The following is a 16,474-nucleotide window of genomic DNA, read 5'->3' on the forward strand; positions in this document are numbered from 1 at the left end:
CAATATTTCCCAATATGGCAATGTTTAAAAGTTTAAACGTGTTCAGTGATAATTGTTATAATGCTTTTATTATTTTAATTTAGTGTGCCAATGATTTTACCCCCGATTTTGTCTCCAATTTGAAATGTCCAATAATTTCCCCCTCACCACAGCAATTCCCACACAGCTCAGAACTGAAGGTTCAGTGGATGTCCTCCTCGAATCCATGGCTGAGACAGCTTCCTCTTTTACACCGAGGAACTCGAGAGCGGATGTCAAAGCGTTCGGTGTGGACGGATCCCTCGCTCTGGAGCATACAGAGCAGCTCTGCAGGTGGCCCTTTATGAGCGCACTGGGTCGTCCGGCCAGCAGGGTTGCCTCCCTAACCCACTGAAGCACCATAGCCAATGCGACGCTCCCTTCCGAATCCCCAGCGAAGACCGGCCACTTTTGCACAGCCAGGACATAAACCTGTGCTCCCCTGACTGTATGACACACCCTGCACACCATGCAGCCGTGCTTTTACCAGGTGAGCCACTCTTAGAAGCTTATATCTTTTTGAAAACCTACACTGTTTTACCTGCTTTTCCCCGCCCATTTCAAATCCTGCCCTCTGCTAGCACATTAAACCCAGTACAATATCACGAGCTTCATTTTCGCCCCAATACAAAGGGCTTGAATAGCAGTCAGATGTCTGCTTGCGTCCAAGTCGAGGGGGACTTGGGGGGAGTGGGTAGTTGGAGAGAGAAGTGGAACCGAAAGTAGAGCGGAACAGGATAGGCGTTTCGGGACGAAAATTTAAGGATGAATCTGAGAGAGAAGGAAATGGAGAGAAGAGGGAAGGGAGAGAAAAAAGGTCGACTTTTGTGTGTGCTATTATCAGTGAAAGCGAAATAGGAAGGAAGAGGGCATCTCCGGGTCAACGATCACAAAGAGGATCATGTGGATATGGACTCGAACGTGGACAATAACTTTAGGTAACGCGGGCTAATGTTTCCCCAATAAAATTTGCGTCGCGGTTGATCAGTCCTCGCTGTATATGTTACATTCAAGGCCAAGGGTTTGTGTCGATATTACCGTTAATAAATGTTGTGTGGGATCGCCGTAAATAGAAGATTAAGGGGAAACAGACGAGACAACTTTGTGTAAGATTAGCAACTTAACCTGCCTGTATTCTACAATGGCAAACCACTACTTATGGGGACAAGGGGGGTTCTCCCCACCTGTGAGGGCGCTAAAGAACGGGGGGAGAAGCATCTGGAAGGGCTGGCCTAACAGTTCATTTCCAAGACCGGGAAGTGGGTCAGCCTGGAAAGAAGCGCGACTCTGTTGTAAGACCGTATTGTTTTGAGAGATAAACGAGAGGCAGCTGCAAGAAATAAGGCAGCTGCAACCGTTTATCTCGATATCATGCGGTATTACATATAGGGGCCAGGGTAAAGCTGGTCTTTTCCTTCGTTTGGGTTAAACGCTTGGCGAGAGAAGGATCGAGAGAAGAGCTCTCGTTATAAAGAGGAATTGCGTGTTGTGTTTGTTTTTGTAATTGTCTGCGTCTTGCACCACATGACAGTTAACTCACCAATCCAGAGCTGTCAACGAGGGTCAGCACGATCCGGATCCGTTAGGCCCTAGTTGGTAGACGTGCCTTGTCAGTGCTTATGTCACAAATGGGTGGTGTTCTCAGGCAGCCGTTGAGTGTGGTAGTTCGTGCGACTGTGATTGGGTCCACCACTGGCAAGAGCAAACAAAGGCAAACAAACAAGCAAGCGCAAAACAAGCCCCTGACGGACACACAGGATAATCAACGTAATAGGGGGCACGAGAACGCAATGTGTAACAACACATAGATCGCCCCTAGCCCTGACCCCCTAAATAATAAATTGCCAGTGGTACTCTGAACCGTGACCTAATATTTTATTTTCGTGAGTAAAAGTGACCCTCTTTGACAAAACGGCCGGACAGTGAGTACTAGCGGGTAGTGCGAGAAGAGGCGATTGGACAAAATGGTATCGTGAAACGTTGAAGGGGTCACCTACATGGTCTATACATATGACTTTTACGGAACACTCGTTGTCATCCAAAAATTAGACCTAAAAAGAAAAATTTTTAACGGTTTAGCAATACGTACCATGAGGGACTCACGGAGAAGATGGAGGAAAGCTAATACTACGGTTTCGGAAAGATCCTTACGTGAAAAGAGAACAGTCTTGTGGGACGTGAATTTTTAACACATATTTTTCGGTATAGGTCCCTTTGATATATCTTTATCGACGGGCCCCCTTTGAGTAACTTTTATAATTACATCGGAAAATAGTTGATCTTAATCCTTTTTTTAAATCCTGCCTTTTATCAACTTCATTGAAAATATTTAATTGTAGATATTTTGCACGTAGAAAAACAGGTTTTCATAATTTGAATATTTTATACTGATTGTATTGGCTTTTTAAAAAATGGATCTATAAACTAAATCTGCAGCTTACATTCAAAGGAACTGGCCAAGCCAAATTCCTGTTAACAACTTATGATGCCAAATCCAGATTTGCTATTTTTTTTAAATGAGCCTTTAGGATACGGAAATAAAAAATCTAATGCAAACCCCCTGCAAAGTGTTAATGTTCGTGGCAGGAGAAACTGGCTCTGAAGTGAAAAACAAAACTCCAAAACAAAACAAGTAGTCATGTTACATTTGTAATACTAATTAGAGGTAAGCAAAACAATTCTTCTGAATTTTACTAAGCCTTCATGCCAACAATGTGTTCACCTTTAATGTTTAATATAGTTTGTGTATTTATGTAATACGTCCGAGTCAATAGTTTCAAATGGTCATTAGGAAAACGTCAAAGGAAAACGTCAAATCTCAACAGGGTCCGGAGAAGTCCATGGTTATACTATGTATTTTCCATAGTTTACAATGGTTTGCATATTGTTTCTATGCGTTACCATGCTTTTACTGTACTTTATTATGCCTTTGCAAAGTTCTATAAGAGACTGGAATCATTTAGACATCCAATTGATGTGCTTTGGTAAAGGACCAGCCTCAGTGAGCTGAACTGCCATTTAACCCTCACTCACCTTCTTCACGTTTCTGCTGCCCCCCTGAGGCCAGATCCAAAAGTGCTTTTTCAAATCCCTCACCCAGAGTGAGCTTCACTTCTGCAAGTGAAAGGATGTGAGAGGAGATTTTAAACCTGTGTTTTACAATCATGACAGCAACGCATACTTTCAATGCCAAGCTGGAGCAAAGCTTTGAAACTCCTGTTTTTTGAAAGTAGAAAAACACCTGTTTCACTAAATTATAACCAATCAACTGTCATATAATTCAAGCTTTCTTCATCGCTATTAAGTTGTTTGTAACATTAGCATAGATTTTCTCCTCCAAGAATGTCAACGCTTTGAAGATCGATTTATTAAATGAACTTCCAAAAACTTCAAACACAGATGCATTGGAAGTGTTTGAAGATTTGAAGAATCTGCTCATTTTGCTTCTTGCTTTTTAATAATAGTGTTCTCAGTGCATCGATTATTGAGTAACTTCAAAGTCTATTCCAAAGTATTTTTATTATTATTATTACTGTGCCCTTTTAATGATGTTTAAAGTCATTCTGAGTGATTCTTATTGCAATTACTCAAAATGCTTTGTGTTATTTGTTCTGTTTATATGTTTTCACCTGCTTTTCAGTTATAATTGCCTGCCGTAGATAGATGTAACATAGCCAAGGCAAAGTGTATCCTTTGTACCATTCTGATAAGGATAAGCAACCTGGGTTATTGTGTTCATCATTGGGATTTATAGAGATTGGCTGGTCTGACTTCTATATCTTTGTGAAGTTTGAAACACTGGTGCATAGCCAAGACATGCTTTTGTTTTGACCTTTTCTAATAAATTGTTTCTTGTAATTTGATTAACTTGTTTGTATTAGTTGTGCTTATTTGACTTTGTATTATGTGCCACCTTGTTAACCAGATCTCCCTTTTTTCTGTATAAGAACCAGCGCCATCTAGTGATCAGCCACTTTGGAAACAAGTTTCCTTGCAAGTTTGTTGTCAATACACTGTTGTACAGCAGATGGTGCTGGTGCTTACTAATATAAAGGCACTTACGGTGATCTAGCCTACTTTACATATGTCTGCGGCAGCCAAATGCAACTGAAGATCAGCACCTGAACTCCTGTCCAAGCATCGTAACACAGACTTATATAAAGCAATAATAACTGTAATAAGAACCAAAAACACTGCAAACGTCTTCAAAAGCTAAGTTTAAAAAAATCTTTGAAAATGAATCCCACAGCTAAGTACTCTTTCCCAAGTTGTAGACAATGACACTTACCTGCAGCCTGGCTTACCAGTGCCACTGCCAGGAAGGAGGTCAGGAGCAGAAAGGTCTTCATGGTGTTCTTCTCAGTCTCTTGCTGTTGGTGCTTGTGCTCAGTCCAGGTCCCCATGGAGGCTTTATAGTGTCCTATAGCAGGTGGGCAGGGGGGCTGAGCCCTATCTCCCAGTTCCAAGAACTGCTTTGCAAAATGACACAAGTCACACCTCTGACCGATAACCACCCAGGTGGGTTAATTTGCTTCTTACTGAAAGGAACCTCTCTTCAGCACAGTGGTTATAACTTAGGGACAGTGTGTAAAGTGATAATTTGTCACAGTGCTGATAAGACACCATATATTATAATGTTATTTTCTAAGGAAATGATTTTTTATGAACATTATTAAAATGTGTGGGGATTTAACATTAACTTTCCAATGCAAACAGAGTTACAGTGTAGTATCTCCTTCAAAGTAATTTTATCTCGTTATCAATGCTGAAGATACATTGATTAAAAAGTAATTTTTTTAACTTTGACCACTCTTTTGTTAAATGTGTTATTATAATAAATTACTTTTATTCAGTGTGGAGGGCAGGACTCACTGTTTCCGTCTACCGCTTTGATACATGTAAAACACATCATTGTGATTGTCTCGTGAAGCCTCAAGCTTCAAACATTAAGTTAACTACAGTGTGAGGGTTCCTGAAATATTGAAGTTAGACAACCAGCTAAATCCTGGATAATGCAGTGTGGTTTAAGAGACAATTACAGCAGGTTTCACAGATTAGCTTTTCTTGGTCTATAATGTTACCTTTGGTATGGTAGTCTAAGATTAATGCTAATCACAGATGTGAAATTACATGATAATGTGGAGCGCAACCATTTCTGGTCAATAATCAATATTTGGTCCAAATAATTCCAAAAGGTGGAGAGCTGCAGTTGAGCTTCAGGGGCAGTCTAAACTCAGCGTAGGAAGTACATTTCATCAGCACTAATTACATAAATGGGAATCAAACTGATAAAGTTCAGAAGTATTTCAGTTGTGATTGCATCTTTTGGGAGTGAAAACATCACTGGATCAGTTTAAAACATGCAAAGAAGCAGGCTAAAGTGAGTGGACTCATCCAAATTAAGGCTAAATTATCTCAGACAGTCACTGCCTTTATACTGAAAGTCTACTGTTTAGTTGTGTTTCCCTTATAAAAGTTTGCCACACTAAATTTACATAATGATTTTGCAGTTTCCTGATACTTTTCTCATAGTTTAAAATGATTTGTTGTGCTATTAATATGCTTTACCATACCTCTCTGGGCTTTACATTACTTACCTGTGCTTTACCATGCTTTCACGGTGGTCTATTATTGCACTTTGCAAGGGTTAGTTTAATATGGTTCTTTTTTAATATAATTGAACAGACCTCGCTGTGCTTTACCATACTTACTTATGCTTTACCTTGCTTTCCCTGTGCTTTAATACACTTTGCTATACTTTTACTACGGGGCACTTTCATAAGGATGGTTAAACAAAATGGTTTAACACACCACCCCAGTGGTTGCTAGTGTATTTCTAAATCATTTTCTACACTCAATGCCTATTCTATTCACAGCTAGAGATTTACTGTACTGTACTGTTATTGCATTTTTTTCCCTTCAGCATGCATGACGACCAATATGTAAAATATTGACACATTATTAAACTAGAAGAGCAGTTCAGTGTGTGCAGCAAGTATCAAGAAGATAACTTTAACACTTTGAAAGATCTGACCTCTCACACATGGCCTCTTTTCAGTGATCAATTTCATCCATCACTCCATTAAAGTCCCAACTTCAAAAAGACTATGGGCCTGATCTTCGATCTTCACACAATCCCCTCACTAAATTTGTGCCTCGCAAAAAAATACTACTTGGCATAAAAAGAGAGATATTCCAATACGTCACAAAGCAGTTGCGCGACATTGGAATATAACAGTTTTTTGTGCAACCCACAATACCAAAAACACTTATCCATTTGGAAGCCCCGATCTGCTCGTGTATCCCTTAGTCATTCTTCTGTTGAAAATCCCCCCCTTCCAACTGCCCTGCCTCACCATGCCCCCTGCCCATATCATGGCACAGTACAGGCAATGGCATGGAATGCAGATCAAGCATGTATAGCGTAGGCCTACTTCTGAGAAAATAAATAACACTATTAAAAAATAAAATCAACAGTCAGCTGTGTCCTTATATCTTGTAGAATTTCTGGGTGAGGGGCTTGAAAAGTAAAGGGAGCCTTTGGTTGAGCTCCGTGAGCACTGTGATGTAAACTAGCCCCACACTGCTCTTTTTCCAAAACTAATGTTTCTGAGGATAGGCATTTAGCAATATGCACATTTTATGGATTCATTCTGTGCACTGCAAAACCCTAAAGATCCTCACAAACTTTGCCCTTTGCCATATTTGTTCAAATTTAGCCTTTCGAGCAATTCAAATAATTTAGTGCAAATGCATATGACATTTGTCCACATGCATACATTTGTATCTAATGTTTATCATTATCATAGGCATTAGCATGGTGAATGAGCCCAATATTTAAAGGGCCATCACAGACTTTTACAGATTTATCTGGGGCTGTTTCCTAAGAAGATAGGTGAAATGTCTGATTTTGTCACAAATATGAGTAGGCTACATTTCACCTATTCAATTAATCGGTGCAGTGAATTTTACTTTTTAGTTTTCTGTTAGGTTCTGTTATGATCTGTTTTTTTTTCGCCTATAAAATATACCAGTGGCCACCTGCATGTTTTGTCCATCCATAATTATATAATGTTATAAGTTATATAACATATATAACTTTACTCTTAAATAATGTGTGTGTGTGTGTGTGTGTGTGTGTGTGTGTGTGTGTATATATATATATATTAACACAATTCATTTGAATCAAATAAAACAGGTTGAACGAGCAGTGGAATGAATGTAGCCCCTCTCAAACAATAACTTTGGATTCAAAACACAGACAAATCCCCAATTAGTAATCAATATAGCCTGCTGTGTCCCTGATATTAAAATCAATGTAAATACCAAGGTAAGGAAATGCAAAATGTAGATTGATCAATGTGTAGGAATGGGTTTCATACTACTGTGTAAGGGTCTATTTTTATTGTTGTTGATTTAATTATATAGATAGTTGCTTTGTATCTGCCAGCTCGGTCTATGTTACATACCGTACTATACCATTCTACTGTAGGCCTACTCCTCATTCTGAACCAAGAATGTACCTGCTGAGGAGAGGGTATAGCTCGGCTACTTAAGCCTGAAATACCATAGGCTCAAATTGACGCAAGCACTGGACAGTAACATTAAAGCCCTCTTGAATAATTAAACAGTTGATCATCTTAAAATGTTCACCGTGAAGTGTGCATGTGATATTGAAGTGAACAGTGTGTGTTGTCGGACCACCCTTTCAGAGCAGGATGTGCTGAATCAGTGCTGTCTGAGAGTGTTAGGGGAGGGAGAGGAGAAGACGAGGAAAGAGAGGATGGGAATGAGATTGAGAGAAAGCTACATTAAATAGTATTAACAAAGTCTTTGACTTAGCGGCTCACAAAGTTATTATATAGGTTCCTGTTTACTGTTTAACGATATAGAAAACTAAACAACTAGGCTACTACTTGGAGAATAGTTAGCTGTTTATCATCGTATTGAGACATGCCAACTCTTCAAACTGTGTGTTTACTGGAAAATAAAACATAAGCTTCATTCAAGAGGATCGGCGAGCTGTCCAGATCCCTGTGCCATTGAAATCCAGCTTGTGGAGTTGCCTGTCAGATCGGAGGACAAGAATACCTACTAACGCCAGCTGTTTTCGATGTTTCTGGATGAGTAAGTACCCTGCTACTGGCAGGTTGTTATAATGCAAATAGCAATGCAATAAAGTGAGGTATTTCTTTTTGGATCGGGACCGAACTATATATTTGTGATTAGACTGGAGATACTACTTTTTGATCGGAAAGTAAATAGTAGCCTAATGTTTCGGTCTGAAAGAACGGTTGAGATAGCAGCTTCCTGCAACTTTTATTTTTTAAATATGCACTTTAAAACAGTGAAGCAGCGATCACAATCATTCTTTTGAATTCCTGTCCTATAATCATTATATAATAGGCCTAATGTAGATGTGGATGGAGTTTTGTGTGACCGCTGGGTGTTTTCCATAGTGGTACCTTGGAAAGCTCCTGCAATTCAGTGCTTGTGCGAGTGCTGGAGGGATGTGCGCAGAGTTAAGGCTTGCTTTTAAAAGCGTTATTTTGTGCCTCGCAAAACTGGTTTTGTGCTTGGCACATACCTTCGAATATACCAGGATCACACATATTGTCGGCCACTCCCCCCATATTGCGCGATGCATACATTTTATTTCTGCACAGCTCAGAATGGATTGTGAATCGCAAAAGGATGTTTCAAATATGGCAACATCTAAACTCGACGTAGGAGGTACATTTCATCAGCACTAATTACATAAATGGGAATCAAACTGATAAAGTTCAGAAGTATTTCAGTTGTGATTGCATCTTTTGGGAGTGCAAACATCACTGGATCAGATTAAAACATGCAAAGAAGCAGGCTAAAGTGAGTGGACTCATCCAAATTAAGGCTAAATTATCTCAGACAGTCACTACCTTTATATTGAAAATCTACTGTTTAGCTGTGTTTCCCTTATAAAAGTTTGCCACACTAAATTTACACAACAATTTAGCAGTTTCCTCATATTTTTTTCATAGTTTAAAATGATTTGTTGTGCTATTAATATGCTTTACCATACCTCTGTGGGCTTTAAAATACTTACCTATGCTTTACCATGCTTTCATGGTGGTTTATTATTGCCCTTTGCAAGGGTTAGTTTAATATTGTTCTTTTTTTATATAATTGAACAGACTTTACCATGCTTTCCCTGTGCTTTATTTCACTTTGCTGTGCTTTTACTATGGGGCACTTTCATAAGGAACAAAATCTTTTAACACACCACCTCAGCGGTTGCTAGTGTATTTCTAAACCATTTTCTACTCTCAATGCCTATTCTGTTCACAGCAAGAGATGTACTGCACTGTAGTGTTATTGCATTTTTTTCCCCTTCAGTGTCCATGATGACCAATAGGTAAAATGTTGACACATTATTAAACTAGAAGAGCAGTTCAGTGTGTGCAGCAAGAATCAAGAAGATAACTTTAACACTTTGAAAGATCTGACCTCTCACACATGGCCTCTTCAGTGTTCATTTTCACTCCATTAAAGTCCAATTAATTCAAAAAAACTATGAATTGAGAGCTAATATTTTGCGATTCTTCTTAAAACACTTCCATGTCATCCATATGCAATATCAGAAGAACCCGAGAAGGTGAGGTGGGAAGCACTGGTCCATTTGGTGTGCAATGACCCTGCTTTAATCTAGACTCATGTCTTTGTTCTAGCCATGTCCTTAATTATTACACTGACCAAAATGTTTACTACAATGACGGCCAAAAAAGATAAAATAGTAATTATCACATCTCATACTGATCCAAAAAAATTAGTGAAGAATGAAGTTGTTTAAAGATGTCACTCTGTGGCAATGTTGCCCCGCCCTTGTGTGTATTTAGGTGTTGTATGTTGCGTGCTGTGTGTTAATGTAGGTGTTTAGTCATTACACTGGATGTAGTATGGGTTACGAGCATGAGTGTTTAAAATGCATATTTGTATTTAGGCACGAGGATTGCACAGCACTTCACGTGCAGGTAAAATGTAATAATATGTGAGTATGGGGAATTGCACTTTATTAATTCACGTGCAGTTGTACTGAGACTCCAATTGAATGATTGATTAGCAATCGAGTCTCGGTACAGCTGCATAAAAGCAACATGTTTTCACTCACTCTGGGTTGTGTGTTTGGTGAGTGGAGAACAGGTGATACCTGTCCTCTTTCATTTTTTGCATCTCATTAATTTAAGTATCTTCTAAATAACGACCACGATAATGAGATGCTATGAACACACAAACAAGCCTGAGTGGCACAAAACAAACAGACGCAAGCACGACAAACAAATCACAATTATGCAAAACAAACGAACTATTTATTTTGGCCTCAAGTGCCATGTCCTGTGTTTTGTTTTTCTTTCAAACCTTTTATTTTCTACTCTGTTTAATTATTAAATGCTGAGCGCAAGCAAAGTGCTCAGCTTCACCAAACTCCACCTCTCTGTGTCTCTTCTGTGTTGGTTCCTGTTTCTGGTCTGACGTCACCCACTACAGCCGTCTTTGTGACACACTCACACTACAATATGGCTGCAACCCCAATGTCTTTCTCCTGGTGGAGCTGTTCTAGTTCTGTACCACCCTGTGGCAAAGTGAGTAATTGTGTGTAGGTGAAGGCAATGCAGCAGTGCTTAAGAAACAGTCAGACAATGATATCCAGGTGCAAGGGTGTTTAATGATATTTTCCAGTGCCTGACAACAAAACAAACAGTAAACAATAAATTATACTAAGTAATACAGTGGCGTGTATTACTTAATTTGTAATCCCTGGGTTTGTCCCAAAATAATAGTCCCATTCATTATAAACCCACATGAAACACAAACCACACGTACAAGTCCGTTAGCGAGTGAATTATTGATCATGGTGCAATACAGTTCTCCGTGACAGTGATGTTGGCCAGTTTGCACATGCCTTTGGCAACAGCTTGGATCGTGTTAGCCGTCTAATAACAATAAGCAAACAGTTTTTAGACAGGACAGTACAAACAAACAAAACACTCATGTTTTCACCAGTCTCCTTTTAGGTTTGTTCTAACCATTTACAAAGGAACAGATCACATAACTACGTCCCATTTTTTTTACTGTCACGCGTGACCCCTTGGTCAACGAGCACATCCGCTCCTCCAATCTGTGGATGCCACGCCGTTTCCTGTCTGGGTCATTGGTTTTGTGTGCCATATCATTAACTCAAAGATAAGAAATGTCAAGGCCAAGATTTACTTGGCCTTGATGTATTCAAGGGAGGGAAACCCCTATATAAGCACAGAGCCAGATCCCATTTGATATAGCTCAACTTGATAACTACAAGCTGATGTTATCAATGTTGTGAAGATCTCTGAAAAACTGATTGCTGTTTGGGTCATATTTAGAAGTCTTCGATCTTTGCACAATCCCCTCGCTAAATTTGGGCCTCCCAAAAAAATAGTGCTTTTTCACAAAATGAGAGATATTCCAAAACAGCACAAAGCAGTTGCGAGACAATGGAATATAGCAGTTTTTTGAGCAATTCGCAAATCTGTTTGTGCCTCGTAAAACTGTCTGACAGTCACCATTAGTATTGGCATTACCCCGACAAGCTGCTATCATTGGTGTCGCCGCAGTATTTCACAGGTAGCCTGCAAAAGGCAGAAGGGCATGGAGTGCTTGTGTGACTTGGGAGACAGAGTGTTAGTGACAAAGTCGAATAGACAGGACAGGTCCCCTACTGCTTGGAGGTCCACTAGCTGCTTGAGCGGTTATGAAGAGTAGGGGATGACATTAATAAAAGAAATCCCCCCCCCCCCCGGTGGAGGACCCGTCCAAACAGCTTGCCTGATGGTAGGGAAACTAAGCTACCACAGGGCACAGAAAGGTACCCAAACCTGGAAAGGAAAAAGGTCAAGACAAGTTCTGTTCATAGAATCGACCTCCATCAGGCATGAGCCCCGAAGTGAGGGCCAGGCACCCGCTGGATTCCCGCGGGACCTGGAGGAAAAGGGGAGAGGGTTAGGAAAAGAGAAAGGCGTATAGATTAGAGCCTCGCTGAGGCTAAAGCGCACACGCTGCGAAAGAACAGGTGTTGCTGGGGGTACCTTCTGACCTACGAGGAACCTGGGCTGCTTAGCCAGGCCTGGTCGGGGGAGTGAGACTCACTCTCCCCCCAAAGGATGGACCCCCGGCTCCCCACAAAACCGCACCAGTGGGACAGGAAAGAAACTGCATGCTGCACGCATAAATGCAAGCTGAAAAACAAAAAGGACATAGAGAGGTTAGTAGGGACAAGTTATGGATTGGAGGCCATCCGCACTGTGGAGAGGAACGCCCCCCTAGAGCGAGGAAACCTGGCAGAGAGGGCACCCCCACTCCGGGCATTCTAACCAAGGATGTTGGGCAGCTGCATTGTCCAGTGAAGTACTGATGTAGGACTCTATGGCAGAAGACCAACATCCCATGTATTAAATGATATGTTGATTACCCTCTGCTCGTGCAGTTGAGGTGGCAACTCCGATCCGGAAGGAATGAGGAGAATATGACTGAGAAGAGAAGGAAATCTAGCTCTTGACGGGAGGGAGAAGAGCTGGGAAGAAAACCAATGTCTGGAGATAATAATCCTTGAGTAGTTCGAGAAGACAGGATGTGAGGGAAGAATAGGGCTCTTGGCAGCGAGACATCTGATTAAAGCCAAGCTAAAACAGAGAGGAGTGAATCTTTGATAGTTGGACGAATTGACTTCTATGGAGTTGCTCAGTCTAGGAGGACCTCGGGAGAAGCTGGGATAGGTCTGAGTGTTGCAAGCGGAGCGCAGGAAAGCTGGTTGGAGAAGGAATGGAGAACTCCGAATGGCAGATGAAGCTGAAGAAAGCACATAGGCACAGTACCTCCATGGTGAGGTCATCCAAAGGATTGAAGCAGCCATTCCTGAGCATGGAGATCAGAAGTTGACGGATGTCCAAAGATAGTGATAGCCTGGAAGGCGGCGCTATGGGAGAGCACTTCAGAGCTATGGAGAGTCAGGCAGATAATCAAGATGGACAGGAGCTGTGGTGCAGGGATGGACAGAAGATGTAACTGATGTTGAATGTCGGAGATAAATGAAGGGAGGAGGTTCAAGGAGACCTGCAGGTAGGCAATGAATGTGAGGAAATGGTCCAGGGTGAAGACTGAATAAGAGATCTGGTTCTGGATGCAGAATAGGGGGAATATTGACTAGGCGGTGGAGTGGGCGGACCGGGTAGAAGCCTCCGACATGAACTGTCGTGCTGTGGAGAGAAGAACGGAGCGGGTAGGGTTCAGACAAATTTCAGGTCCTTGAAAGGGAAAAACTGGGTGTAGAGAGTTTGCGTTGGGAACCAGGCTCTGGAACTTGAGGACCAATTGCTCCTTTAATGCGGCTAACCTCACTTCCAAGCACTGCTCCTTAGAGTAGCTATCCAGCATCCTTCCCTGTCTCTGGGATGACAGTAAAGATGTGTCTTGGTCCACTGCCAAAGCTTCTTGCACCAAGTATGACTGCTTCACGTTCAGCAGATGTAGCTCTTGCAATCCAGCGAGAACAGTGTGTAGCCTTTCCCAACCCTCCACCATCAGAGACAACAGTGAGGATCCGGAGTCTAGATTTCTGTTCTGCATGTCTGTCAGAGACCTAGGAACATGAATTTTTATTTTTTTGGGGAGCACGACGGAGGGGCAGATGCAGAAAAACTGCAGCAGCAGTTGATGTTCTTGCTGAAACGACTTGGTGATCTGTATTGAAGATGAGCTGAAGGAACTACATTCATTGATTGTTCCAGTGTTGCAGCAAGGAGTACCACATCCTGATGTCTAGAGAGATGAGATGCTGACCATCCTATGTGTTGGTCAATACAGGATTGATCAGCGGTTTGCTACTGTCATGTCTGCTTGGAATGGAAAAGGTGAACTCACATTCAGAGATTTGGGTTTCACAACTCCAGTCATTCTCCTAATAGTGGAACTCCTTAACTCATAATCAAGACAGATTTCCAGTCTTGTACCACATCTCTCACCATGTATTAATGTTGTAGTATTTGAGAGGATGAGCGGACATATTAGATGGGAATTAGCGTTAGCCTTGACTGTGGAAATGGCTGCCATGATCCGAGTATGGAGGAAAGCTGGAGCGTTGAAAGCTCTGGTGGAGGCTTTCTTGCTTCTGAAAGATATATTTTACAGTTGAGGCGAGAGTGAGAATGTGTGATATGCATGTTCTGCCTTGGAATAATGCAAATTGCGAAATTGAAGTGTCCAAGGGGAGATAACCAGTTGCGTTTAGAGATTGAAAATACTTGGAAGTTGATAATGAGCTGACAAAATTATTCCAGGATTTGTCGTGTGGGAGGCTGGTTTCTGACTGACATTGACCCAGGTGATTCCGAGAAAGGCATGATTTAAAAGCATCTAAAATATCAGCTTTTGAGAGCCAAGCACCGTGGCCAGCTGCTTCGACTGATTAATAGCGTTGGAAGCTGTAATGTAACAAAGCAAGAGTTAATCGAGGAGAATTAGGGCGTTGAGACTGGAGGAACTGCCCCTTGGGGTAAAAAGATCAATGATTAGGCGCTTCCCGATATTTTGTGGGTCACTATTCTGATGGGCTAATGCTGAAGACTGGGAACGGAGCCGGGAAGGGGCTGGCCATGAATTCTTTGTCCAGCTCAACTTGAATTAGAGACTCGGAGATTCTGGTTTCAGAGGAAGCAGAAGGAAGGTTTTGCATATGCATTGGACAGAGAGAGAGCGGGTCGAGTCTATGACCACGGAAAGGTGCAGAAAATAGGTGCATTTGTTGCTGCTGGACAGTGCAGAGCGTAACTGTGTCTGACCACGGGGCATGTGTGGAACTTTACTATCTTCTATAACTTGCCCTTGGATCAACGGTGAGAGGGGATTACGTCAGATTACGGCTGCTGATTGGAGCCTAAAGCAGATGCAGTAACTAGGTTGTACTGTGGAATGGATAGATGTGGCGGGGCTGGAACTGCCTGGGCTGGGGCGATCAATGGAGCCACTAAAAGAAAAGATGTAATGAAGGAGAGGTGAAGATAGAAACGGAAATGGGGTGAATGAGGGAGTTCATGTCATAGAAATATTGTTATGAAGCTTAAGGATTAATTCGGGTATGTCTCCTGGCTGCTGCGCATAATGCCAGGGCAGCAGGTCTGGGTGCTGGGTAGAGGTCTGTATTAAAAGTAGACAGTCCATCGGAGAAATGAAAAAATATTTTGAGGAGTATTCGACGCAGAGTTTCCTGCAGCGTATGCGAAACTAAACACGCAAATGTAAAATGAAAGACCGGTGAAAGGAAAGCCAAAAGAAAACGTAAAACGAAAGACAAGAGCAGGAAGCAGTACACAGCTTAAATAGAGTAGAGAGAGAGATTGACAGGTGGAATAGCTATTATAAGCAGTTGAGATGAGAGAGAGCAGGCTGAGTCATCCCGCAGGTGAGTGCCTTTTACTTCACCCCCTGAACGAAACAAAAAGGCTACATGTACCGATATGACAGCAGACGAGACCACACACAATAATATATCCTGCACACATACGTACAGGACCATTCAAATAAACAATTTTCTCCAGCTAGGCGTCGAGTTTTCAAATGAATGAACTGATAATGCCACTGTTTTATTGAATAAGGACAGTGTTGTATCACAAGGAAATACTATATAGGTTTCTTTAAAGGCCAGCTGGTCCAACATAGCTGTATGTTTTTGAAGTAAAATAAAAAAAAAAGGCTTTGGATACTGTCCAAAGTCTACTGTGGTAGCACACTCTCTGATCTGTAAATGTAACGAGTTCATTCACCTGCAAAGTAAACATCAATCAAGCATTTCTATATATACAATACATAGAAATGCGTTGTTATTCATTCTACTCACACAGTTGAACATCATGACTAAGACCAGTTTGTAAGGTTTTGAGTGTCGCTGGAATGGATTCTTTTCGTTCTGACATTTTTTTTGTTATAATAATGAATTCTAAATATGCTCCTAAAATGTTAATTGTAGCCTACTATGATTTCTCAGTAAATGAACAGTCTCTGTACAGTTAGCAACATCGACATTCAGCAAACTGGACAGTTGCATAAAAACGGCCAGAAATTACAGTTAACAGAACTGTTTGTCCCGCCTCAGCTAACTTATGATTGGACTGCTGTAGAGAAAATATAGGTCTTTGATTGGTTGATCGTATCACCGGTCTGGCTTTAGGAAAATGTTAGCATGCCTTTCACAGCAAGAGTGCCCTGACGGTGATTGACTCTCTGAACTGCAGCTGCCCACCCCTACACCCATAATACGGATCAACCTATGGAATAGCCAAATAAAGCAATGGGCCACAAGATGAGTGTATGATGGATTTATACAATGAATTTACAGATGTGTGACAACACACAGCAAAGATAACAGGTGTGTACATTCACTGCTGAGTGACAG

This window comes from Polyodon spathula, unplaced genomic scaffold (genome assembly GCF_017654505.1).
Source record: "Polyodon spathula isolate WHYD16114869_AA unplaced genomic scaffold, ASM1765450v1 scaffolds_65, whole genome shotgun sequence".
Taxonomy (NCBI): Eukaryota; Metazoa; Chordata; class Actinopteri; order Acipenseriformes; family Polyodontidae; genus Polyodon; species Polyodon spathula.